Genomic DNA, 26,678 nt, shown 5'->3' with positions numbered 1-26,678 from the left:
TGTGCTGTCCGCATCCGCATTTGCTGATCCGCATCGGCATTTGCGGATCCGCACTTCCGCATCCGTGCTTCCATTTTTGCAAAAAAAAAGGAACATGTCCTATTCTTGTCCACAATTGCAGACAAGATTAGGCATTTTCTATTATAGTGCCGGCGATGTGCGGTCCGCAAATCCGCAAATCACTTACAGACGTGTGAATGGACCCTCATAGTAACATTATTAAAGGTTACGTTTTATCTTCATGTATATTCTAATAGATTGCCTTCCTTGTACAATGTTATAATATACTTTCTATGTTAGAAAGTATATTATAGTGCATTTGCATTGTGCGGCAGTTGTGTGCGGTTCTTCTGCGATACCGCAGGTATATAGAGGGACAAGCGTTATTGGAACAAACAATTTCTACTGGTGTGATATATCAGTCGCCCCCCCAAAAAAACAGATTGAAGCGGGGTGTTATATACCAATATACTTTCTTTATAGTGCATTTGGGTACTGTATAGTGCATTTGCGCATGCGCGTACGTGAAAATTATATTGCTGATATTTTGCATTGAAAAAAATTATGAATGGAAATCGCAAATTCAAAAATACATCTGGTATGTCAGTGTCCATGTTGTGGGACTATTTGTGCACTTCTAGTAATTATTTCTTTGCTGCAAATATGAGCTGAAGGTTTTTCAGGTTCGCTTGCCATTAAAATGAATAAAACCCGCAGCGAACTTGCGTTTCGCGAACATTTGATATCGTTCGCAAACCGTCCTGGCAGATGTTCGTCCATCACTAAAAGGCAACATACAGAGATAGATATATCTATGGGCACAGTAGTTATGTGTCTATAGGCCGCAGAGTGAGCTAGATCACCACATTACTTTGCTTTGTTTTGTAAGTGCAGACAGATATTTTACAGCCATATATGGCTTAAAGGGTAGTCTGCCTTATTTTTTTTGTTGACCTATACTCAGGATACGTCATCAATATTAGATCTGCCGGGGTCCAACTCTCGGCACCCCTACTGGCCCCATTATTTTCATATAAAAGGTGTTCTTAGCTTTCAAATGGGAGTGTATACGAAGAGAAGTGTGTCGTATAAATTCAAAGCATTCTGTAGCCTCCAGTCCAATATCCTAGGGTTTCTGACAAACATACTTTTGGGGAGTAGGCTTCATACGTCATTTGAAAACATTTGCACCCTTTGAATCCATTCTTCTATTGCCTTTGATATATCTATACATCTATAATTGTTAAATACAATAATTATCAATACAATGAAAGTTTATGTGGTTGCACTATTCATCCTACATGCTTAGCTATGTCACCAAGTCTAATATATCAGTGGCGTTGCGAGGGGGGTGCAAGGGGGGCGGGCCGCACCGGGTGACACCAGTCTGATGGGGTGTCACCCGCCGGCCGTCGGAGTTCTCCTTACTTCTCGCAAGCACGTCTGCTCGGCCGTCACGTGGTGAAGGGGGTGTGACTGGCTGGTGAGTGGCGCCGCGGGGGATGCACTGCAGGAGCAGCCAGCAGGCCTAGGACTCGAGTCTGGAGCTAATGGATTGGGTGGTGAGTCACGTGACAGCAGTGACTCACTCACACAGCCAGCCACACCTGCCACTGCCGCGCCTGAGGGAGGAGGAGGTGTGGTAAGTAGGGCAGAGAGTGCATATTGACTTTATATTTAGATTATTTCATTTAATACTCCATTATAGTATTTATTAAATTTAGGGGGGGGGGGGGGTTTGGCCTCCAGGTCCAGCCAGGTCCAGCCAGGTCCAGCCAGGTCCAGCCAGGTCCAGCCAGGTAAAGCTTGAACAGAAGGTGGAAATGCACTTTAATGCTCTATGACTCATGGAGCATTAAAGTGCATTTCCTGGAAATGCAGCAAACTACATAATGGCGGGCAGTGTGGGGGCAAATTACTTAGTGGGGGAGGGGAAATTACAAAATGGAGGGCAGTGTGGGGGCAAATTACTTAGTGGGGGAGGGGAAATTACATAATGGAGGGCAGTGTGGGGGGCAAATTACTTAATGTGAGGCAGTGTGGGGGGGCATATTACTTAAAGGGATTCTGCACTTTGTTTTAACTGATGATCTATCCTCTGAATAGATCATGAGCATCTGATCAGCGAGGGTCCGACGCCCGGGACCCCCGCCGTTCAGCTGTTTGAGAAGGCAGCGGCGCTATAGCAGTGCCGCGGCTTTCTCACTGTTTACCGCAGGCCCAGTGACATCACGACTAGTATCAACTGGCCTGGGCGGGGCTAAGCTCTATTCAAGTGAACAGAGCTTAGCCCCAGGCCAGTGATACTAGTCATGACGTCACTAGACCAGCGGTAAACAGTGAGAAATCTGCGGCGCTGCTATAGCGCCGCTGCCTTCTCAAACAGCTGAACGGCGGGGGTCCCGGGTGTCGGACCCTCGCTGATCAGATGCTCATGATCTATCCAGAGGATAGATCATCAGTTAAAAAAAAGTGCAGAACCCCTTTAATGTGGGGCAGTGTGGGGGGGGCATATTACTTAATGTGGGGCAGTGTAGGGGGCAGTATTACTAATTATGGAACTCTAGAAGGGAATTACTATGGGTGGGACTATGAGGAGCACAATTACTATGGGGGCACTATTATTTCTTCAGGATAGTTTTTGGGGGTATTGGGGAGCACAGCGAGCCGCAGGATAACACTGTGGGGACTCCAGGTTGGGGGATGATGATAGAAAAGTGAGGACACTACGATGTCCGTGTTTCACACTCTGCAGAGACGAGACGTGGCTGAAAGAAGTGTCTGGACCAAAAGGAGAAGATGATGACAGAGAAGATCTACATCGGAGGAGACGTCACCTGGGAGGCCCTGGATGTGAGAGGTATGTGCTGCTGTATAGCATAGTGTATTTATGTATGTGTACCATGTATATGGTGTATTTATATGTATGTGTGTTGGATATATATGGTGTACGTGTCCCGACGCCATGCGCCCGCCGTAGTAGGGAACCTGTTCTCAAAAATTTTAATCCAACCCCCCCCAGTTGTCGATCTGCCTGCTAGCACCCCCAACCCCCCTTCCTGTTGGCAATCTGTCTGCTTAGCCCCCCCCCCCTCCCACGTCAGCGGTCTGTTTACTATCCAAACCCTCCCCCCCGCATTACCGCTTGGGTCAGTCGGCAGGCTCAGTGAAGGACGTAAGGGGTGTCAGCGGCACCGCGGCGGAGCTTGAAGGACGTCCCCTACCTGACTCATCCTGGGTTGGTGACACCATTTTCTACCGCACCGGGTGACACCAGCCTTAGCAACGCCTCTGTAATATATAAAGCTGAGTGTATGTATTTCCGCTAAAGGAATCCGCACCGTCACATTTGCAATCACAAAATTTTGCACAGCCGCCTCATGCGACTCGGGAACGTCATAGACAATGTTTTGAGGGGAATTTTTCACCCCACACTTTCCAATTATTTGCCCAAAAAAAACGCTTAGTAACTTAACCGCCAAACTACAGGAGCCATTGTCTGTTGGCTGTTGTGGCAGTTAGCCTGGATATTCATCAGATTGCATATAGCAACCCATCACAGCTCAGCTTCTATTTTGCTACAGGCCATTATTATGATCTCTGATTGGTTTCTATAGGCAATGAAGGAAATTCTTAGTATAATACAGTTTATGTGTGAGTTAATATGATTTCGATTGTGACGCTTAGCCAACGTTGTTGTAGAGGATGATGTAACTCACATTCTAATACTAATTCTGTGGGGTTTTATATACTGTCAGTTAAAGACATTAATGCCCTGCTGTGGAGGTCTTTGTTAGGGGTGCGGGTTGGGTGTTGTGAAGGTCACTGTTAAAGGAGTGGGCTGCTGTGAAGGTCAAAGTTAAGGGGTTGGACTGCTGTGGAGGTCACATTTTAAGGAGGCGGGGCACTGTGGGATGTTATTGTTAAGGGGTGGGGGCTGTGGAGGTCACTATTAAGGGGTAGATCACTTTGGAGAGTCACTGTTAAGGGGTGGGCCGCCTTGGAGGTGTTTGTTAGGGGGCAGGTGGGGTGTTGTGGAGGTCACTGTTAAAGAGGTGGGCTGCTGTGAAGGTCAAAGTTAAGGCAGTTGGCTGCTGTGGAGGTCACATTTTACAGAGGCGGTGCACTGTGGGGGGTCAGTGTTAAGGGGTGGGGGATGTGAAATTCACTGTTTAGGAGGCAGGGTGTTGTAGAGGTCAGTGTTATGGGGGATACTGTTGATATCTTTTAACGACACACGCAAACATTAAATGAAATAGTGGAAATATACCTGTGCAAAGCCAGGTCATCCTGCTAGTATGCTCTAAATGTATCCTTGAGGGGAGTTGGATAACACTGTTCAATGTGTTTTGTCTTTGGTTGATTGTCCACAAAAATTGAACAATATTTTACTGGTCATCACCGGTCATTTAACTGGTTTAAAGATTATCAATATCATATTGTGAATTGTCCGCCCCTGTCATTGAACCTCTAAGATGCCGTGTTCATCGCTGATCGAATCTGAGATCCATATTAAAGCTTTTTAGTGGTTGCTAATTAAAAAATAATAATAATTGTACTTACCGTACCTCATCAATTTGATGAGAACCCTGCCTGCTCTTATATTTCATATTCCAGGTTTATATGCACTTTACAAGAACAAATGTGGAAGACCTATCCAGCTTTACTTGAATACAACAATCTTGGACCTAGTCCCATACTTGGGGGATATCAGATAATTCACATGCTGAAATATTGTGCTTTACTTCTATAGAATATCTAAAGTGGATATTATAAACATGTTCTGGAAGTAATTTGTGGCTTATTTAAACTTTATATTCCACTTAATGGCTGGCATTAATTTGGCGTAACATGGCTGAACAGCAAAACAATTACATTGCAACAAACTTATTAGTGGGTTTATAATTTATCTGTGAGAACACTTTAAAGGGAGCAGCTGATTTAAAGATATGCTGATATATTATAACAATTACTATGTTCAAGCCCAGAAAAATCAATAAATGATTACGAAAAAAGAACCAAAATGGTTCACGACTACAAAATAAGTGATAACTGCCTTCATGCAAGACAATACTCTGAAAAATATCTATTTAACATTTGCTGCATAGGAAAAAAACATATACAACACAGCTGTATAGTTCAACTGTTTGCCAGTAGATCCAATAGATCCAAAAGGTAATTACATGAGATCAATGGCTGATTGGAAAATATAATTGTAATTTCAAGGTAAATTTAAGTCTGGCACTAAATGTCTTAGGAATTTGACTATGTGTATAGTCTTAAAGGGGTTGTCTCACTTCAGCAAATGGCATTAATCATGTAGACAAAAATTTCAAAAGGAAAAAAATTAAAAGTTCTTTAACATTGTCACTAAACTGTCTGTCAGATGTAATAAATAAGCTCTTATCCAGGAGGACAAAAGCTGGGTCTCTAGTGTCACCTAATGGATGGCTACCCTATAAGTCAATGTTTTTTTTTTTGTTTTTTTTCCAAGTTCCTGGAATTAAATTTTTCATGTCATAATCTACATTTTAACATGTTCTTGAAATCTTGCAGTTTTCACATTGACTAGTGATCAAAGACAAAAATAGCAAACAACGCAACCATTTTTCATAATCTACTAGTGCAGGTAATATTTACAGAGCCCAGTCCAATGCTCTCAAAAATCAGTCACTAATATTCTTTTAAAGGACAGTCTGGTAGCAGGTAGTCCAATATCATAGAAACCTTCCCCCAATTACTATAGGTAGGGTATTTCAGTTTGCTGATGGTACACATAGGTTCTGCCAATCCACATATCCAGATATTATTGGCACTCCTGGGATTTCAGAAGTTCAGGTATCTTCCCAAATACAGCCTCCCATAGTGCAACGCTGCCAGATATGATGATAAGTCAAAAGTACTTTGTTATTCTCCCAAGATCATACCACCAAAAACTAAAATGCTTTTTGTATGGAAATGTATTAATATTTTACTAAAGACATTACAGGGTTTTTAATGATACTTTTTTTTTTTTATTAATATTTTTTTTATTTTAAAAATTTCAGACCAATATAAATACACAGTGCATTATAATATACAGGACAATCTACAGTACACACAGGATAGCCATTTGTCAACAACAACCAACTACCCTGTAAAAGAAGGCGAAACCATGACAAATTTATACATAGCACTATATATTCAAAATTTATAAACAGAACGTAGAATTATATCATCTCCCCCCCCCCTCCCAATTGGCTGTCGTCACAGCTGCTCAATCTTATATACCCACGGTAGCAGTATTAATTATAACTAAACAGTCATGCGTGCCGCTCTCCGTCTCCTTTCAATATCCTCAAACATTCTAATTTGTTGAAGGTACAGGATCCATTCATTTATCGAGGGCGGGAAGGCAGAGCACCAGTGTTTGACTAAAATAACTTTTGCCACCATCAGGCCCCTCATCCAAATCTGTCTGACCTTGACCAGGATTTCCATTTCTGGAGCATAGTGTCCCAATATCACCGTCAACACCCTGGGGTTATACGTCATAGAAGACTCCTTTTGTAAGGTTATGAAAACCTGCTCCCAATAATTTTGTAGTTTACTACAATTCTAAAGTAGATGAACAAAGTTTTGCATTCACATATCCGCATTTGGGGCAACAACCATCCCGGCCTTTATTTTGGGGAAATTAAGCCTGCATTTTTGGCGTATAATACAGTCGGTGAAGGATCTTAAATTCGATCATTCTATGAGCATTGGAAACTGTAGCTTTCCTCACATTCCTGTAAATGTTAGTCCACCGTAGTGGAGCGCAGTTCAACTCTTGCTCCCATTTGCTAGGACTTTTAAAAAGTGTTACAGTTGCCAATGCCGTTCAGAGTTTACCGTATAATCTAGATATCTTAACCTTCCCTTCTTTCTGGGCGTAACAATAAGTCAATGTTTGGCCAATTAAGCATACCTTGGAACAAAGACTTGGAAAAATAAGTCAAAGCCAGAATCTTTCCTGTGAGGAAAATCACACCTAGCTTGAAGATTTCTAGATAGCTGTGTTTTGTTTGTAGGTACAAAGATGAAATTCAAGGAGAAATTCAGGTATTAATTTTAATGTTTGCTAGGTGGGGATAGTGTTGTCTCTAAGAACTCATAAGTGAGCCTTCTAGCCCCTTCAAGGAATATTGGAACAATGGCTAGTTGTCTAGCCAGAGACAATACTGGTGAAAGAAAGGAGAGCAAGGTGTGTAGGACCATAAGGCAAAATGCCCTTTAGGTACAAGGCCCACTTACCTTCTATTGTTGCACAGAGGGCACAACAACCTGTAGTGCTGAGAATATAGCCAGGTAGGCTGCTGCACACTGTACCCCTCTGGGTGCAGGTCCGGAAACTTGACAGGCTTAAGGAAAGAAAGCTGTAGACTTTGATTTGGTGCCTTGGAAGCAGGACAATTCCAAGGAGGTGAGGACAAGGTAAAATTTATTGGTGACGCAATAAATGCTATCCTCAACTCCTTGGAGTTGTTCTGCTTGTGGCAGGCGCAGCACTATGAAGTGCCTTTTGCGCTGTGGCATTAGAAGAATTATGGTATCTCTGACTTTTTAGTCTAACCAGACTGTTTATTACCCTGTAATTCCTCTAGTGCCATTCTATGGAAACAGTAGGATTAAAAAGCACACCAAATGCTTGAAATAACTTCATTATTAACTTAAACTTTTCTTCATATAACACTGCCGCCTCTGCAGCAGAGAGTCCATGTGCAAAACACGTGTTGCATAAAGATTCATAAAATGGCGGTATGCATAAGATGGTGGTTCAATTGTTTAATCTTGTCATTCAACATAAAATAGTGGATAGATTTCTCTCTTCAGTATCTGTACTCTCACTTTAAGTTATTTAAGCACTTTATGATCTCTCTGAGAGGTATATCTGAGGTCTAACTAACAGTTCTACTTGCTCAACTTGGTCGCAATTTGCAGTATGCAGTTAGCAGTAACTATTTGCAGATTGGTTGAGTATGATCTGGTATGGTTGTATGCAATATGGATTGCAATATGGAATTTGAATTTGCAATTGTTTGTAGTGTATTTGTATTTTGCAATTAGTGTAACTATTTTGGCCTCGCTGCTTCCATAAAACACAGCTCTTAGTGGAATGAATGTCTGTTCAGCTTCTCTCTCTGGTGAATAATGATTTCTAGCAGCTCCTGCTAGGGGGATTTTCCACACAGGCTGTGTGTGAGGCTGGCTGTAATTGGTCAAAACTCCTGGGCTGTGTGAGGCTAGCTAGCATTGGTCAATACTCCTGCTCAGCAACAACAGTTTCACTACATGCTTTCTGTTGTTTCTGCTGTGTCATTGAGCTTACCTCATATCCATATAATGAATCTTAAAAGCATCTTATCTTTTCTGCTTCTGTGAACACAATATATAACAGTTATATGACATCCAAACATGAAGTCACTGTAAATAACTTTGCTTTTGTCTTTAACACACAAACAAAGGAACTGTATTAAGGTTATTGGCAGGTCCAGCTGTATAAACACACAAGCTATATTAGCAACCTAAGACAGGTCTTAGCTGGCCAGCTACACTCCCACCAAAATTACCTATACACTACGTGCAGAATTATTAGGCAAATGAGTATTTTAACCACATCATCCTCTTTATGCATGTTGTCTTACTCCAAGCTGTATAGGCTCGAAAGCCTACTACCAATTAAGCATATTAGGTGATGTGCATCTCTGTAATGAGAAGGGGTGTGGTCTAATGACATCAACACCCTATATTAGGTGTGCATAATTATTAGGCAACTTCCTTTCCTTTGGCAAAATGGGTCAAAAGAAGGACTTGACAGGCTCAGAAAAGTCAAAAATAGTGAGGTATCTTGCAGAGGGATGCAGCACTCTTAAAATTGCAAAGCTTCTGAAGCGTGATCATCGAACAATCAAGCGTTTCATTCAAAATAGTCAACAGGGTCGCAAGAAGCGTGTGGAAAAACAAAGGCGCAAAATAACTGCCCATGAACTGAGAAAAGTCAAGCGTGCAGCTGCCAAGATGCCACTTGCCACCAGTTTGGCCATATTTCAGAGCTTCAACATCACTGGAGTGCCCAAAAGCACAAGGTGTGCAATACTCAGAGACATGGCCAAGGTAAGAAAGGCTGAAAGACGACCACCACTGAACAAGACACACAAGCTGAAACGTCAAGACTGGGCCAAGAAATATCTCAAGACTGATTTTTCTAAGGTTTTATGGACTGATGAAATGAGAGTGAGTCTTGATGGGCCAGATGGATGGGCCCGTGGCTGGATTGGTAAAGGGCAGAGAGCTCCAGTCCGACTCAGACGCCAGCAAGGTGGAGGTGGAGTACTGGTTTGGGCTGGTATCATCAAAGATGAGCTTGTGGGGCCTTTTCGGGTTGAGGATGGAGTCAAGCTCAACTCCCAGTCCTACTGCCAGTTTCTGGAAGACACCTTCTTCAAGCAGTGGTACAGGAAGAAGTCTGCATCCTTCAAGAACAACATGATTTTCATGCAGGACAATGCTCCATCACACGCGTCCAAGTACTCCACAGCGTGGCTGGCAAGAAAGGGTATAAAAGAAGAAAATCTAATGACATGGCCTCCTTGTTCACCTGATCTGAACCCCATTGAGAACCTGTGGTCCATCATCAAATGTGAGATTTACAAGGAGGGAAAACAGTACACCTCTCTGAACAGTGTCTGGGAGGCTGTGGTTGCTGCTGCACGCAATATTGATGGTGAACAGATCAAAACACTGACAGAATCCATGGATGGCAGGCTTTTAAGTGTCCTTGCAAAGAAAGGTGGCTATATTGGTCACTGATTTGTTTTTGTTTTGTTTTTGAATGTTAGAAATGTATATTTGTGAATGTTGAGATGTTATATTGGTTTCACTGGCAAAAATAAATAATTGAAATGGGTATATATTTGTTTTTTGTTAAGTTGCCTAATAATTATGCACAGTAATAGTCACCTGCACACACAGATATCCCCCTAAAATAGCTAAAACTAAAAACAAACTAAAAACTACTTCCAAAAATATTCAGCTTTGATATTAATGAGTTTTTTGGGTTCATTGAGAACATGGTTGTTGTTCAATAATAAAATTAATCCTCAAAAATACAACTTGCCTAATAATTCTGCACTCCCTGTAATTCTATGTTCTTGAGGAATTTTCCATCAGGTTCTCAACTGCCAAGTGTCTTTTATCCCTCTGAAGTAGAACAACTAACTTCTGTATAGGACGTTCCAACTTGAGTGGAGTAGTTAGACTTTTTTCCTTTTTGTCAAGTTTTGAGTATCCTATTTGTAACAACACTCTTCTTACTAGTTTGTCTTCATCCTTTTGAATTTCTAGAATTTTGCCAATTTCCATTGACTCCTAGGTAAATCATCTAACACTATGTCACCAACTTCGACATTTCTTCTGGGTGTTTGCCATGTACTTCTTAGCATAAAATTGGCTAAGTATTCTTTTCTCCTTCTATTCCAAAACTGTTCTGATAGATATTGAACTCTTCGCCATCTCCTTTTAGCATATAAATCCTATTTGGTGAACTTGCCAGGTGGTGGTTGTATGCAATCAGACTTAAGGTGAAGTAGATGGTTGGGAGTTAAAGGGTCCAAACTTGTTGGATCATTGATACTATCAACTCTAAGTGGACGACTGTTAACAATAGACATTACTTCATAGAATAGGGTCCTAAGTGAAAGATCATCTCTTCCGGCGTTCTTTTTCAACACTGAACTTAACACATTTCCTACAGTTCTGATTTTCTTTCCCAAACTCCTGTATGGCTTGCATGTGGAGCATTCATATGAAAATCACTCTGTTTCTCTAACAAATACTCAGTTACTTTTTCTTTATCAATCTCTTTTACAGCTTTCTTCAATTCATTCTTCGCTCCGACAAAATTAGATCCTTGGTCAGATCTAAGCTCTCTGACAGTACCTCTAATGGCTATAAAACATCTCAAGGCATTGATGAATGCGTCAGTTGACATATCTTCTAACATTTCCAGGTGAATTGCTCTGGAGCTTAGACATGTAAATATTAGTCCATATCTCTTGAACTCCTTGTGGTTCTGTTTGGTGATGAATGGTCCAAAACAATCCATTCCGCTATAAAGAAATGGTGGTGATGGGTTCACACGATCTGCTAGTAAATCTGCCATTCTTTGCTCTTCGGTAGGTTTATGTGCCTTTCTGCAGACTACACATTTACTTATATACTTTGCTATAACTAGGCTTCCTTTCACTATCCAGTAACCACCTTCTCTCAAGCAGCTTTGGGTAAAGCTTCTTCCTTGATGCAAGGATTTCTTGTGGAAGTGATCAATAATCAATCTTGTGAAGGTAGAGTTTTTGGGTTGTATTGCTGGATGCTTCACTCTGCTAGGTAACAATGCATTTTCCAGTTTCCCTCCCTTCAGTATACCATCCTACAGAACAAGATTAAGCTTGTACAATCAGTGGTTGTTTGGAAGCCTTTTAGGTTCTTGACTAAGTCTCTTCAACTCTTCACTGTAGAATCTCTGTTGAATGAGTCTAATGACTGTTTCTTCAGCTTTCATTCTTATTTCTACATTCAACAATTCCTTCTTTCTGATTCCCTTTGCCAAACGTTGAATTAGAGCTACTAGGTTTATGACTAGGGATGAGCGAACCCGAACTGTATAGTTCGGGTTCGTACCGAATTTTGGGGTGTCCATGACACGGACCCGAACCCGAACATATTCGTAAAAGTCCGGGTTCGTGTTCGGTGCTTTCTTGGCGCTTTTTGAAAGGCTGCAAAGCAGCCAATCAACAAGCGTCATACTACTTGCCCCAAGAGGCCATCACAGCCTTGCCTACTATTGGCATGGGTGTGATTGGCCAGTGCAGCATGTCACCCAGCCTCTATATAAGCTTGGGTCACATTGCGCTGCACGTCACTCTGCTGATTCAAGCATAGGGAGAGGTTGCAGCTGCGACGTTAGGGCGAGATTAGGCAGATTAACTCCTCCAAAAGACTTCATTCTGTGATGGATCCGCAGCTGTGGATCATTGAAGTGCTAATATTGACTTGCTCACTTTTTTGAGGCTGCCCAGAGCGTTTTTAGATCACTTTTTCTGGGGTGATCGGCGGCCATTTTGTGACTTGTGGTGCGCCAGCACAAGCTATCACCAAGTGTATTTAACCATCAATAGTGTGGTTATTTTGTGCTATATCCTACATCAGCTGCAGGCTGAGCCTGTGTCACCGAAGTGCATTTAACCATCAACAGTCTGGTTATTTTTTGGCCATATACTACATCTGGTGCAGGCTGAGCCTGTGTCACCCAAGTGCATTTAACCATCAACAGTGTGGTTATTTTTTGGCCATATACTACATCAGGGGCAAGTTGAGCCTGTCACCCAGCGCCTAAAAAATTGACCTGACATTTCTATTCAACCAAATCTGTACTGTTTTAGCTGGTCAAGTTATTTGTAGTGACCGTAAAAGCAGACTTTTTGCTCTGGGTTGAAAAACTATTCCCAAATTTGCCATTCTCAAAATAACTAGTTTCTGGTATATGAGGCCTACTTGAAATCTATCCCAAAAAGGATATCTTACATTGAAGGTGCTGATAGTGTCATTCAGAAAAACCTAAGACACACGCTACCGTGCAGATAGAAGTCTGATTCTGTGATTAAACCTATACCTGTCACAAAGCGCAAAAAAAAAAAACAGGCCTGACATTTCTATTCAACCAAATCTGTACTGTTTAATCTGGTCAAGTTATTTGTAGTGACCGTAAAAGCACATTTTTTGTTCTGGGTTAAAAAACTATTCCCAAATTTGCCATTCTCAAAATTGTGGTGAACGGGAACAATGAGGAAAACATCTAATAAGGGACGCGGACGTGGACATGGTCGTGGTGGTGTTAGTGGACCCTCTGGTGCTGGGAGAGGACGTGGCCGTTCTGCCACAGCCACACGTCCTAGTGAACCAACTACCTCAGGTCCCAGTAGCCAGCAGAATTTACAGCGGTATTTGGTGGGGCCCAATGCCGTTCTAAGGATGGTAAGGCCTGAGCAGGTACAGGCATTAGTCAATTGGGTGGCCGAGAGTGGATCCAGCACGTTCACATTATCTCCCACCCAGTCTTCTGCAGAAAGAGCACAGATGGCGCATGAAAACCAAGCCCATCGATCTGTCACATCACCCCCATGCATATCAGGGAAACTGTCTGAGCCTCAAGTTATGCAGCAGTCTCTTATGCTGTTTGAAGACTCTGCTGCCAGGGTTTCCCAAGGGCATCCACCTAGCCCTTCCCCAGGGGTGGAAGAGATAGAATGCACTAACGCACAACCACTTATTTTTCCTGATGATGAGGACATGGGAATACAACCTCAGCACGTCTCTGATGATGACGAAACACAGGTGCCAACTGTTGCGTCTTTCTGCAGTGTGCAGACTGAATAGGAGGTCAGGGATCAAGACTGGGTGGAAGACGATGCAGGGGACGATGAGGTCCTAGACCCCACATGGAATGAAGGTCGTGCCACTGACTTTCACAGTTCGGAGGAAGAGGCAGTGGTGAGACCGAGCCAACAGCGTAGCAAAAGAGGGAGCAGTGGGCAAAATCAGAACACCCGCCGCTAAGAGACTCCGCCTGCTACTGACCGCCGCCATCTGGGACCGAGCACCCCAAAGGCAGCTTCAAGGAGTTCCCTGGCATGGCACTTCTTCAAACAATGTGCTGACGACAAGACCCGAGTGGTTTGCACGCTGTGCCATCAGAGCCTGAAGCGAGGCATTAACGTTCTGAACCTTAGCACAACCTGCATGACCAGGCACCTGCATGCAAAGCATGAACTGCAGTGGAGTAAACACCTTAAAAACAAGGAAGTCACTCAGACTCCCCCTGCTACCTCTTCTGCTGCTGCCGCCTCGGCCTCTTCTGCTGCTGCCGCCGCCTCGGCCTCTTCTGCTGCTGCTGCCGCCGCCGCCTCGGCCTCTTCCTCTGCCTCTGGAGGAACTTTGGCACCTGCCGCCCAGCAAACATGGGATGTACCACGAACACCACCACCTGCGTCACCAAGCATCTCAACCATGTCACACGGCAGCGTTCAGCTCTCCATCTCACAAACATTTGAGAGAAAGCATAAATTCCCACCTAGCCACCCTCGATCCCTGGCCCTGAATGCCAGCATTTCTAAACTACTGGCCTATGAAATGCTGTCATTTAGGCTGGTGGACACACACAGCTTCAAACAGCTCATGTCACTTGCTGTCCCACAGTATGTTGTTCCCAGCCGCCACTATTTCTCCAAGAGAGCCGTGCCTTCCCTGCACAAACAAGTGTCCGATAAAATCAAGTGTGCACTGCGCAACGCCATCTGTGGCAAGGTCCACCTAACCACAGATACGTGGACCAGTAAGCACGGCCAGGGACGCTATATCTCCCTAATTGCACACTAGATAAATGTAGTGGCAGCTGGGCCCCAGGCGGAGAGCTGTTTGGCGCACGTCCTTCCGCCGCCAAGGATCGCAGGGCAACATTCTTTGCCTCCTGTCTCCTCCTCCTCCTACTCAGCTTCCTCCTCCTCTTCTTCCACCTGCTCATCCTGTCAGCCACACACCTTCACCACCAACTTCAGCACAGCCCGGGGTAAACGACAGCAGGCCATTCTGAAAACTCATATGTTTGGGGGACAGGCCCCACACCGCACAGGAGTTGTGGCGGGGTATAGAACAACAGACCGACGAGTGGTTGCTGCCGATGAGCCTCAAGCCCGGCCTGGTGGTGTGCGATAATGGGCAAAATCTCGTTGCAGCTCTGGGACTAGCCGGTTTGACGCACATCCCTTGACTGGCGCATGTGCTGAATTTGGTGGTGCAGAAGTTCATTCGCAACTACCCCGACATGTCAGAGCTGCTGCATAAAGTGCGGGCCGTCTGTTCGCGCTTCCGGCGTTCACACCCTGCCGCTGCTCGCCTGTCTGCGCTACAGCGTAACTTCGGCCTTCCCGCTCACCGCCTCATATGCGACGTACCCACCAGGTAGAACTCCACCTTGCATATGCTGGACAGACTGTGCGAGCAGCAGCAGGCCATAGTGGAGTTTCAGCTGCAGCACGCACGGGTCAGTCGCACTGCGGATCAGACGCACTTCACCACCAATGACTGGGCCTCCATGCGAGACCTGTGTGCCCTGTTGCGTTGTTTCGAGTACTCCACCAACATGGCCAGTGGCGATGACGCCGTTATCAGCGTTACAATACCACTTCTATGTCTCCTTGAGAAAACACTTAGGGCGATGATGGAAGAGGAGGTGGCCCAGGAGGAAGAGGAGGAAGAGGGGTCATTTTTAGCACTTTCAGGCCAGTCTCTTCGAAGTGACTCAGAGGGAGGTTTTTTGCAACAGCAGAGGCCAGGTACAAATGTGGCCAGACAGGGCCCACTACTGGAGGACGAGGAGGACGAGGATGAGGAGGAGGTGGAGGAGGATGAGGATGAAGCATGTTCATAGCGGGGTGGCACCCAAAGCAGCTCGGGCCCATCAGTGGTGCGTGGCTGGGGGGAAACACAGGACGATGGCAATATGCCTCCCACAGAGGACAGCTTGTCCTTACCTCTGGGCAGCCTGGCACACATGAGCGACTACATGCTGCAGTGCCTGCGCAACGACAGCAGAGTTGCCCACATTTTAACGTGTGCGGACTACTGGGTTGCCACCCTGCTGGATCCCCGGTACAAAGACAATGTGCCCACCTTACTTCCTACACTGGAGTGTGATAGGAAGATGTCACAGGGGAACCAGTGGAAGCCCAAGGCGAAGGCAGAGGAGGAGCAAGAGGTCGCCAACGCAGCTGTGTCACGGCCAGCTCCTCTGAGTGCAGGGTTAGCATGGCAGAGATGTGGAAAAGCTTTGTCACCACGCCACAGCTAACTGCACCACCACCTGATACGGAACGTGTTAGCAGGAGGCAACATTTCACTAACATGGTGGAACAGTACCTGTGCACACCCCTCCACGTACTGACTGATGGTTCGGCCCCATTCAACTTCTGGGTCTCCAAATTGTCCACGTGGCCAGAGCTAGCCTTTTATGCCTTGGAGGTGCTGGCCTGCCCGACGGCCAGCGTTTTGTCTGAACGTGTATTCAGCACGGCAGGGGGCGTCATTACAGACAAACGCAGCCGCCTGTCTACAGCCAATGTGGACAAGCTGACGTTCATAAAAATGAACCAGGCATGGATCCCACAGGACCTGTCCATCCCTTGCGCAGATTAGACATTAACTACCTCCCCTTAACAATATATTATTGTACTCCAGGGCACTTCCTCATTCAATCCTATTTTTATTTTCATTTTACCATTATACAGGGAGTGCAGAATTATTAGGCAAGTTGTATTTTTGAGGATTAATTTTATTATTGAACAACAACCATGTTCTCAATGAACCCAAAAAAACGCATTAATATCAAAGCTGAATATTTTTGGAAGTAGTTTTTAGTTTGTTTTTAGTTTTAGCTATTTTAGGGGGATATCTGTGTGTGCAGGTGACTATTACTGTGCATAATTATTAGGCAACTTAACAAAAAACAAATATATACCCATTTCAATTATTTATTTTTACCAGTGAAATCAATATAACATCTCAACATTCACAAATATACATTTCTGACATTTAAAAACAAAACAAAAACAAATCAGTGACCAATATAGCCACCTTTCTTTGCAAGGACACTAAAAATCCTGCCATCCATGGATTCTGTCAGTGTTTTGATCTGTTCACCATCAACATTGCGTGCAGCAGCAACCACAGCCTCCCAGACACTGTTCAGAGAGGTGTACTGTTTTCCCTCCTTGTAAATCTCACATTTGATGATGGACCACATGTTCTCAATGGGGTTCAGATCAGGTGAACAAGGAGGCCATGTGATTAGATTTTCTTCTTTTATACCCTTTCTTGCCAGCCATGCTGTGGAGTACTTGGACGCATGTGATGGAGCATTGTCCTGCATGAAAATCATGTTTTTCTTGAAGGATGCAGACTTCTTCCTGTACCACTGCTTGAAGAAGGTGTCTTCCAGAAACTGGCAGTAGGACTGGGAGTTGAGCTTGACTCCATCCTCAACCCGAAAAGGCCCCACAAGCTCATCTTTGATGATACCAGCCCAAACCAGTACTCCACCTCCACCTTGCTGGCGTCTGAGTCGGACTGGAGCTCTCTGCCCTTTACCAATCCAGCCACGGGCCCATCCATCTGGCCCATCAAGACTCACTCTCATTTCATCAGTCCATAAAACCTTAGAAAAATCAGTCTTGAGATATTTCTTGGCCCAGTCTTGACGTTTCAGCTTGTGTGTCTTGTTCAGTGGTGGTCGTCTTTCAGCCTTTCTTACCTTGGCCATGTCCCTGAGTATTGCACACCTTGTGCTTTTGGGCACTCCAGTGATGTTGCAGCTCTGAAATATGGCCAAACTGGTGGCAAGTGGCATCTTGGCAGCTGCACGCTTGACTTTTCTCAGTTCATGGGCAGTTATTTTGCGCCTTCGTTTTTCCACACGCTTCTTGCGACCCTGTTGACTATTTTGAATGAAACGCTTGATTGTTCGATGATCACGCTTCAGAAGCTTTGCAATTTTAAGAGTGCTGCATTCCTCTGCAAGATATCTCACTATTTTTGACTTTTCTGAGCCTGTCAAGTCCTTCTTTTGACCCATTTTGCCAAAGGAAAGGAAGTTGCCTAATAATTATGCACACCTAATATAGGGTGTTGATGTCATTAGACCACACCCCTTCTCATTACAGAGATGCACATCACCTAATATGCTTAATTGGTAGTAGGCTTTCGAGCCTATACAGCTTGGAGTAAGACAACATGCATAAAGAGGATGATGTGGTCAAAATACTCATTTGCCTAATAATTCTGCACGCAGTGTATTGCGGGGCAACCCAAAGTTGAATGAACCTCTCCTCTGTCTGGGTGCCGGGGCCTAAATGTGTGACAGTGGCCTGTTCCAGTGGTGGGTGACGTGAAGCCTGATTCTCTGCTATGACATGAAGACTGATTCTGTGCTGACATGAAGCCAGATTCTCTGTTACGCGACCTCTCTCCTCTGCCTGGGTGCCTGGGCCTAAATATGTGACAGTGGCCTGTTCCAGTGGTGGGTGACGTGAAGCCTGATTCTCTGCTATGACATGAAGACTGATTCTGTGCTGACATGAAGCCAGATTCTCTGTTACGGGACCTCTCTCCTCTGTCTGGGTGCCGGGGCCTAAATATGTGACAGTGGCCTGTTCCAGTGGTGGGTGACGTGAAGCCTGATTCTCTGCTATGACATGAAGACTGATTCTGTGCTGACATGAAGCCAGATTCTCTGTTACGGGACCTCTCTCCTCTGTCTGGGTGCCAGGGCCTAAATGTGTGACAGTGGCCTGTTCCAGTGGTGGGTGACGTGAAGCCTGATTCTCTGCTATGACATGAAGACTGATTTTGTGCTGACATGAAGCCAGATTCTCTGTTACGGGACCTCTCTCCTCTGTCTGGGTGCCAGGGCCTAAATGTGTGACAGTGGTCTGTTCCAGTGGTAGGTGACGTGAAGCCTGATTCTCTGCTATGACATGAAGACTGAATCTCTGTTATGGGACCTCTCTCCTCTGCCTGGGTGCCTGGGCCTAAATATGTGACAGTGGCCTGTTCCAGTGGTGGGTGACGTGAAGCCTGATTCTCTGCTATGACATGGAGACTGATTCTCTGCTGACATGAAGCCTGAATCTCTGTTATGGGACCTCTCTCCTCGGCCTGGGTGCCGGGGCCTAAATATGTGACAGTGGCCTGTTTTAGTGGTGGGTGAGGAGAAGCCTGATTCTCTGCTATGACATGAAGACTGATTCTCTGCTGACATGAAGCCTGAATCTCTGTTATGGGACCTCTCTCCTCTGCCTGGGTGCCTGGGCCTAAATATGTGACAGTGGCCTGTTCCAGTGGTGGGTGACGTGAAGCCTGATTCTCTGCTATGACATGAAGACTGATTCTCTGCTGACATGAAGCCAGATTCTATGTTATGGGACCTCTCTCCTCTGCCTGGGCCTAAATATCTGACAATGGACTGTTACAGTGGTGGGTGACGTGAAGCCTGATTCTCTGCTATGACATAAAGACTGATTCTCTGCTGATTCTGATTCTCTGCTATGGGACCTCTCTCCAATTGATATTGGTTAATTTTTATTTATTTTATTTTTATTTTTATTCATTTCCCTATCCACATTTGTTTGCAGGGGATTTAACTACATTTTGCTGCCTTTTGCAGCCCTCTAGCCCTTTCCTGGGCCGTTTTACAGCCTTTTTAGTGCCGAAAAGTTCGGGTCCCCATTGACTTCAATGGGGTTCGGGTTCGGGACGAAGTTCCCGAACCCGAACATTTCCGGGAAGTTCGGCCGAACTTCTCGAACCCGAACATCCAGGTGTTCGCTCAACTCTATTCTTCACCGATAAGGTGGAGTAGAAGCCTCTTTATGCGTAGGGACAGAAGTTTAGCCCATATTTTAAGGTCTAAATTTAGAAGTGAAATGGGTCTGTAACTTCCACACTCTTCCGGATTTTTTCCCTCTTTTGCAATAAGGGTGATGTGAGCTTCCTGCGTTTGCCTAGGTAGTGGATCATCTCTAAACAACGAGGAACAGAGTTCAATGAGATGAGGCATGAGCACATCTTGTAATTTTTTATAGTAGAGCAAGGGGAGTCCATCTAGACCTGGGCTCTTCCCCGGGGGGAAGGAGGAAAGGACCATGCTCATTTCCTTATGTGTGATAGGAGAAAGAAGGGAATTTATCATGGCCTTATCTAGGTATGGCAGGGATATGCCTTTCAAGAAGTTATCAATCAGAGCTTGCTTATGATTGTTTCCTTGCGCAGCAGGTGTTTTGTCAATGTTATATAGAGCTGAGTAATATCTATGGAAGGCTGCCGCCATTTTTGGGAGAGAGGAAGTAACCAGACCTGTGTGGTCTCTTATCACATGAATGTGTTGCTTAGCTCTTTCTTTCTTAATTAGAGAAGACATAAGCTTTCCTCCCTTATTACCATGGGCGTAAAGCCTATGTCTGAAATGAAGGTAGGCTTTAGCTGATTTATTTTGCATGTAAGTGAGGAGTTTTTCCCTTAAAGTTCGCAATTTTGTCTGTGTTTCTATTAGTCTAGAGCGTTTATGTTCTTTTTCTAAAAGTGTTATCTGTGCTAAGATCTCGTCTATTTCTCTTTGCCTATCCTTTTTTAGTTTGGAACCCCATGAGATGAAAAGCCCTCTGACAAAGGCTTTGTGTGTTTCCCAGATTATTGGGCTTGAGGGGCCCGAATTTTTATTCAGCTCAAAAAATGCGGAAAGTTGTGTTTGTATGTCAGAGAAAGCTTTGGTGTTTTCTAAAATCTGCTCATTGAGGCGCCATCTCCACATCGTAGGAGGAGAAATATCTGTGGTCGTGACACGTGGCAATAGAGATGTGTGAATCATTAGATAGTCTAGTCTTTGGTGTGAATTATGCACTGTGGAAAAATAGGAATAGTCCCGAGCGGAGAGGTTCTGCAGCCTCCAAGTATCTATAAGAGAGAGGTCAGAAAGTTGAGATTGTAGTTTGGCTAAGGCGCGTTGAGAGGTATTGGATTTAGAGGTTGAAGAGTCAAGTAACGGATTCAAGGTGACATTCAGGTCGCCTCCCAAAATTTCCGGACCATCTGCAAATAGCTTAAGTTTATCTAAGGCATCCAATAACCAAGGAATCTGCGCATGGTTGGGGGCATATATATTTGCTAAAGTAAGTTTAGTCATATATATCTGAGCTCTTAGGAATAATATTCTACCCTCTTGGTCTGTATATTGTTGTAGTACTTTAATCGGTAGGGATCTATGGATAGCAATGGATGACATGAATGGAACAAATTTACGAAGTGTTTAGTGGGCAGTTTGGGGATTTTGTTTTGTTTAAAATGGGTCTCCTGTAAAAAGAGAATGGAGGCCTTAAGTTTCCTGAGAATGTCAAGTACATGGTACCTCTTGTTGGGGGTATTTAATCCACGCACATTAAAAGTAGCGCATCCAATTTCACTCATATTCGCGAGGTCTCTTATCGCTTGAAGTAAGTAGTAGAGAGAGAAAACTCTGCTTTTGTCTTTAACACGCAAACATAGGAACTATATTAAGGTTATTGGCAGGTCTAGCTGTATAAACACACAAGCTATATTAGCAACCTAGGACAGGTCTTAGCTGGCCAGCTACACTGCTTCCGCAGTGCCGAATCACAATTCCCAGCATTCTTTCCTATGGTTACCCTGAGAAAATAACAGTCTGATAAATACATCACTGGGAAAATATATAATCAAGAAACCACGGTACTCAAACTCTAGGTTAGACACAGTTAGTTTATTATTTCCATCCAATTAACTTAAGTAATATATGGCCAACGTTTTAGTTAGCCACAACCTTGTTTACAGCCTGTATGTCATAAGAATTGTCCATGTTGTATGGCAGCACTCCTTTGATGGCGGTGTTCTGAGGAATGCCGCCATCCAACAGGGACACTTCTCATGACATATCGGCCGTTAACAAGGTTCCGGGATGGAACTGAAACGTTGGCCGTATCTTACTTATGTTAATTGGAAGAAAATAGTAAACTAACTGCGTCTTATACGTTTCTCACATTTCTCTCCAATAGGTTCTTCCTTCACAACGTATCCCCATGAGCCCACGTAGAACGTTCACTATAGACCACCCTTCACCAAACATCTATAGTCCAACTAATGTACCGCTGCCATTGGGTATAGTATGCCTACAGACGTAGTTATAGTTATAGACATGGAAATTGTATGTGTTTGATATGCAAAAACCCGTAGCACCTTTTGAGACAATATATCATGCCACCACCCTTTATCAGAATTATGTCTACAAATTTTAGATCCCAAGATACGGTGTACACACACTTGATCGCATCCCTGTTTTTAGTGTATACAACACTCTCCCATGCCAAGACCTTAAATGACCGTAGGGAACTCCTAGACATTACTGGGCATGCACCAGTCCTTCCTCCTACTGAATGCCAGGAAACAAGATGGCGCCGCGGGCACACAGGGGTAATGCGCATGCGCCAAGTCCCTGCGCACCGCAGCTCTACCCCCCCACACATGCCGGCTACGCAACTCAGCTCCGCCCTCCACACACGCCGGCTACCGCCGGATGTCCGGCTTTGACTCTAAATAAAACACCACGGCGTGCTCCACATGCACCGCACGCCGTGGAAACACTGAGACCAGCCATCCAGGTATGATATACTAATGCACTGATATTTAGACCCATATTGTGTGTAATATACGATACCGGCATGTAGGCTCTGAAACCAGACTGCTGCTGCCACTATACCAGTGTCTTTACAGCCCTCATATGTGCTACTGGTTCTTGCATTCTTACATGACATTTTGAACGCCAACCCCCCCCCCCCCCAGGGTGAATACAAGGGTTCATTGTGTGACAATACAATCTGGGTAACTCCCATAACCTTGAGACCATGGTCCTGTAACTAATGTCTCACCATAATCATGTATTGAGCCTGCCACTGCAGTTTTATGTTGAGTTCTCTACCCTCATCAGGTTTCGGCTCTCTGGCTCTCTATTTGTCACGAATAGTGTACAGGAGACAAGACAATACCAAAAAAAAAAATGTCTCTCTGGATCCACAACTAAGGAACAAAGGGAGACCCCTGCAATAGACCTGCCGCTCTCCCTCACTGCTCAGCCTATGCGAACACCCCAAAGGTGGATGGGCGCATATCCACGTTCCTCGGCTATCTATTACCTGAAGACCCTACAATAGTGAAGGGACACGACCACCGGCTCCCTACACTGACACGGAGGGAGTCAGGGTCTCCTGGATCCAGAAAAGACAAAATCATAAATACATAACCAGCACTTATCTTGCAGACGACAGAGGACTGAGGACTGGAAACAGCATGCACACACACTCCAGGAAGTTGTATCAGCCGCACACTACTGCATTATGGGGAGGCATTTAAAGGGCAGCAATCAATCCGACTGCATGACAGCTGAGATAGACTAACGAGATGAGAAACTAAACCAAAACAAAGAAATTCAAGGAGGAGGATCTGAAAAGCTCCTGTGAGCGTTTCTCAGCTGTCTGGCTGTGACAGTACCCCTCCCTCTAGGAGTGGACTCCGGACACTCAGAGCCCACCTTCTCAGGATGGGACCTATGGAAAGCCCTGATGAGACGAGAGGCCTTAATGTCCGTCACTGGGACCCACATCCTCTCCTCAGGACCATAACCCTCCCAATGAACGAGGTACTGGAGGGAACCGCGGACAAGACGAGAATCCACAATCCTAGAGACCTGAAATTCAAGATTTCCATCAACCATAATCGGAGGAGGAGGCAAAGGCGAGGGTACAATAGGTTGAACATAAGGTTTCAATAAGGACTTATGAAAAACATTATGGATCTTCCAAGTCTGAGGAAGATCAAGACGGTAGGCAACAGGATTGATGACAGACAGGATCTTGTAAGGCCCAATAAACCTAGGACCCAACTTCCAGGAGGGAACCTTCAATTTGATATTCTTGGTAGACAACCACACCAGATCACCAACATTCAGGTCCGGACCAGGCACACGTCTCTTATCCGCCACACGCTTATATCTCTCACTCATGCTCTTTAGATTATCCTGAATCTTTTGCCAAATAGATGACAAAGACGAGGAGAATCTGTCCTCATCAGGCAAACCAGAAGAGCCCTCTCCCGAGAAAGTCCCAAACTGCGGATGAAACCCATATGCACCAAAAAATGGTGACTTATCAGAGGACTCCTGACGACGGTTATTTAAAGCAAACTCAGCAAGGGACAAAAAAGAACACCAATCCTCCGGATTCTCCGCCACAAAACAGCGCAGATATATCTCCAGATTCTGATTGACGCGCTCTGTCTGGCTATTCGACTGCGGATGGAAAGCAGAAGAGAATGACAACCGAACCCCCAAGCGAGAACAGAAAGCCTTCCAGAATCTGGAAACAAACTGCGTGCCCCTATGAGAGACTATGTCTGAAGGAATCCCATGCAATTTGACAATGTGGTCAATAAATGCCTGCGCCAGCGTCTTAGCATTGGGCAAACCAGGAAAAGGGATAAAATGCACCATTTTGCTAAAACCTTCCACCACCACCAGAATCACAGACTTCCCCGAGGAACGAGGCAAGTCCGTTATGAAGTCCATGGACAGATGTGTCCAAGGGCGGGAAGGAATGGGCAAAGGAAGGAGAGGACCTGATGGCCGTGAATGAGGGACCTTGGCACGAGCGCAAGTCTCGCAAGCTGCCACAAAACCCTCAACCGACTTACGAAGCGCAGGCCACCAGAATCTCCGAGCAATGAGATCCAGTGTGGCTCTTGCCCCCGGGTGCCCAGCAAGGACCGTATCGTGGTGTTCTTTAAAAATCTTGTGTCTCAAAGCGAGAGGCACAAACAACCTCCCAGGAGGACAAAGATCAGGAGCTTCTGACTGGGCTGCCTGCACCTCTGCCTCCAATTCAGGAAAAAGAGCAGAGACCACCACACCTTCAGCCAAAATGGGACCCGGGTCTTCAAAATTCCCACCTCCCGGAAAACAACGTGACAGGGCATCTGCCTTCACATTCTTAACCCCAGGGCGGAACGTAACAACAAAATTAAACCTTGAAAAGAACAAAGACCATCTGGCCTGTCTCGGGTTCAGACGCTTGGCTGACTCTAAGTAGGCCAGATTTTTATGGTCAGTAAACACGGTAATAGGGTGTCTGGCTCCCTCTAGCCAATGGCGCCATTCCTCAAAAGCCAACTTGATGGCCAACAATTCCCTATCTCCCACATCATTTTTTCTCTCTGCGGAGGAGAGTTTCTTTGAGAAAAAGGCACACGGTTGCCATTTGGCAGGAGAGGAACCCTGAGATAAGACCGCACCCACCCCTACCTCAGAAGCATCAACCTCAACTATGAAGGGTAACGAAATATCAGGTTGTACTAGGATGGGAGCGGAAGCAAAACTCTCCTTGATATTAGAAAAGGCCTTACGCGCCTCTACCGACCAGGAAGAAAAATCTACCCCCTTTCTGGTCATATCAGTGAGTGGTTTAACAACAGAGGAATAATTCAAAATAAATTTCCTGTAATAATTAGCAAAGCCCAAAAAACGCATCAGCGCCTTCTGATTCTCAGGAAGCTCCCACTCAAGCACAGCGCGGACCTTCTCGGGGTCCATGCGAAAACCAGAAGCGGAAACAAGAAACCCCAGAAATTGGATCTCTGGAACCGCAAACACACATTTTTCCAGTTTTGCGTATAATTTATTCTCCCGCAGGATGAGCAAGACCTGACGTAAGTGTTCCTTATGAGTCTTGAAATCAGGAGAAAAAATCAAAATGTCATCCAAATACACTAATACAAATTTTCCCATTAAATGATAAAAAATGCTGTTGACGAAATGCTGAAAAACGGCTGGGGCATTCATCAAACCAAAAGGCATAACCAAATTCTCAAAATGGCCCTCAGGGGTATTGAAGGCCGTCTTCCATTCGTCTCCTTCTCTGACCCTAACCAGGTTGTATGCCCCTCTTAGGTCTAATTTGGAAAAGACTTTAGCCCCAACAACCTGGTTAAACAGGTCCGGGATCAGAGGAAGCGGATAAAGATCACGAATAGTGATCCTGTTCAGCTCCCTGAAATCCAGACAAGGTCTTAAAGAACCATCTTTTTTCTTAACAAAGAAAAAACCAGCGGCAACAGGTGACTTCGAGGGTCGTATGTGTCCTTTTCTCAGACTCTCAGAGATATAAGCACGCATAGCGACCCTCTCAGGTTGGGAGAGATTGTATAAACGAGATTTAGGCAGCTTGGCGCCTGGGATGAGATTAATAGGGCAATCATACTCCCTGTGCGGAGGTAAACCCTGAACTCCACTCTCAGAGAAGACATCCAAAAATTCAGAGAGGAAAGGTGGTACAGTCTTAATAGAAATCTCAGACACAGATGTTATGAGGCAATTCTCTCTGCAAAAGTTACTCCAACCATTTATTTGCCTCGCTTGCCAATCAATGGTGGGGTTATGTTTAGTGAGCCAGGGCAGCCCCAACACTAGAGGAGTAGGCAAACCGCTAAGGACGAAACATGACACATCCTCAACATGAGCATCACTCACAATTAAACGGATATTGTGAACTATGCCCTTTAATGATTTCTGAGAAAGTGGAGCTGAATCAATAGCAAAAACAGGAATATCTTTTCCCAAAGTGCATACCTGGAAACTATGAGTTATTGCAAATTGATTATCAATGAGGTTGACAGCTGCTCCACTATCCACAAAAATCTCACAAAAAATGCTCTTGCTCTCTAGCGCCACCCTAGCAGGCAGGACAAAACGGGAACTACAAGCAAACGGAAAACCTTCAATTTCTGCCTCAACCCTGCCAATAGTAACAGACGGAACATTTTTAAAAGATTTATTCCTTTTTGTCTCTTTATTACTCCCAGAAAACTGCCTGAATCTCCTAGAGGGACAAACATTTGCCAGATGATTTATACCTCCACAACAAAAACAAACCCTCCCCTGCGGGCTGAATCTTCTATTGTCAGAGGCAATAAACCCCAGCTGCATGGACTCCTGCTCA

This window comes from Bufo bufo, chromosome 2 (assembly GCF_905171765.1).
Source record: "Bufo bufo chromosome 2, aBufBuf1.1, whole genome shotgun sequence".
Lineage (NCBI taxonomy): Eukaryota > Metazoa > Chordata > Amphibia > Anura > Bufonidae > Bufo > Bufo bufo.
The sequence above is the reverse complement of the archived record's forward strand: the minus strand, read 5'-3'. Positions refer to the sequence as shown.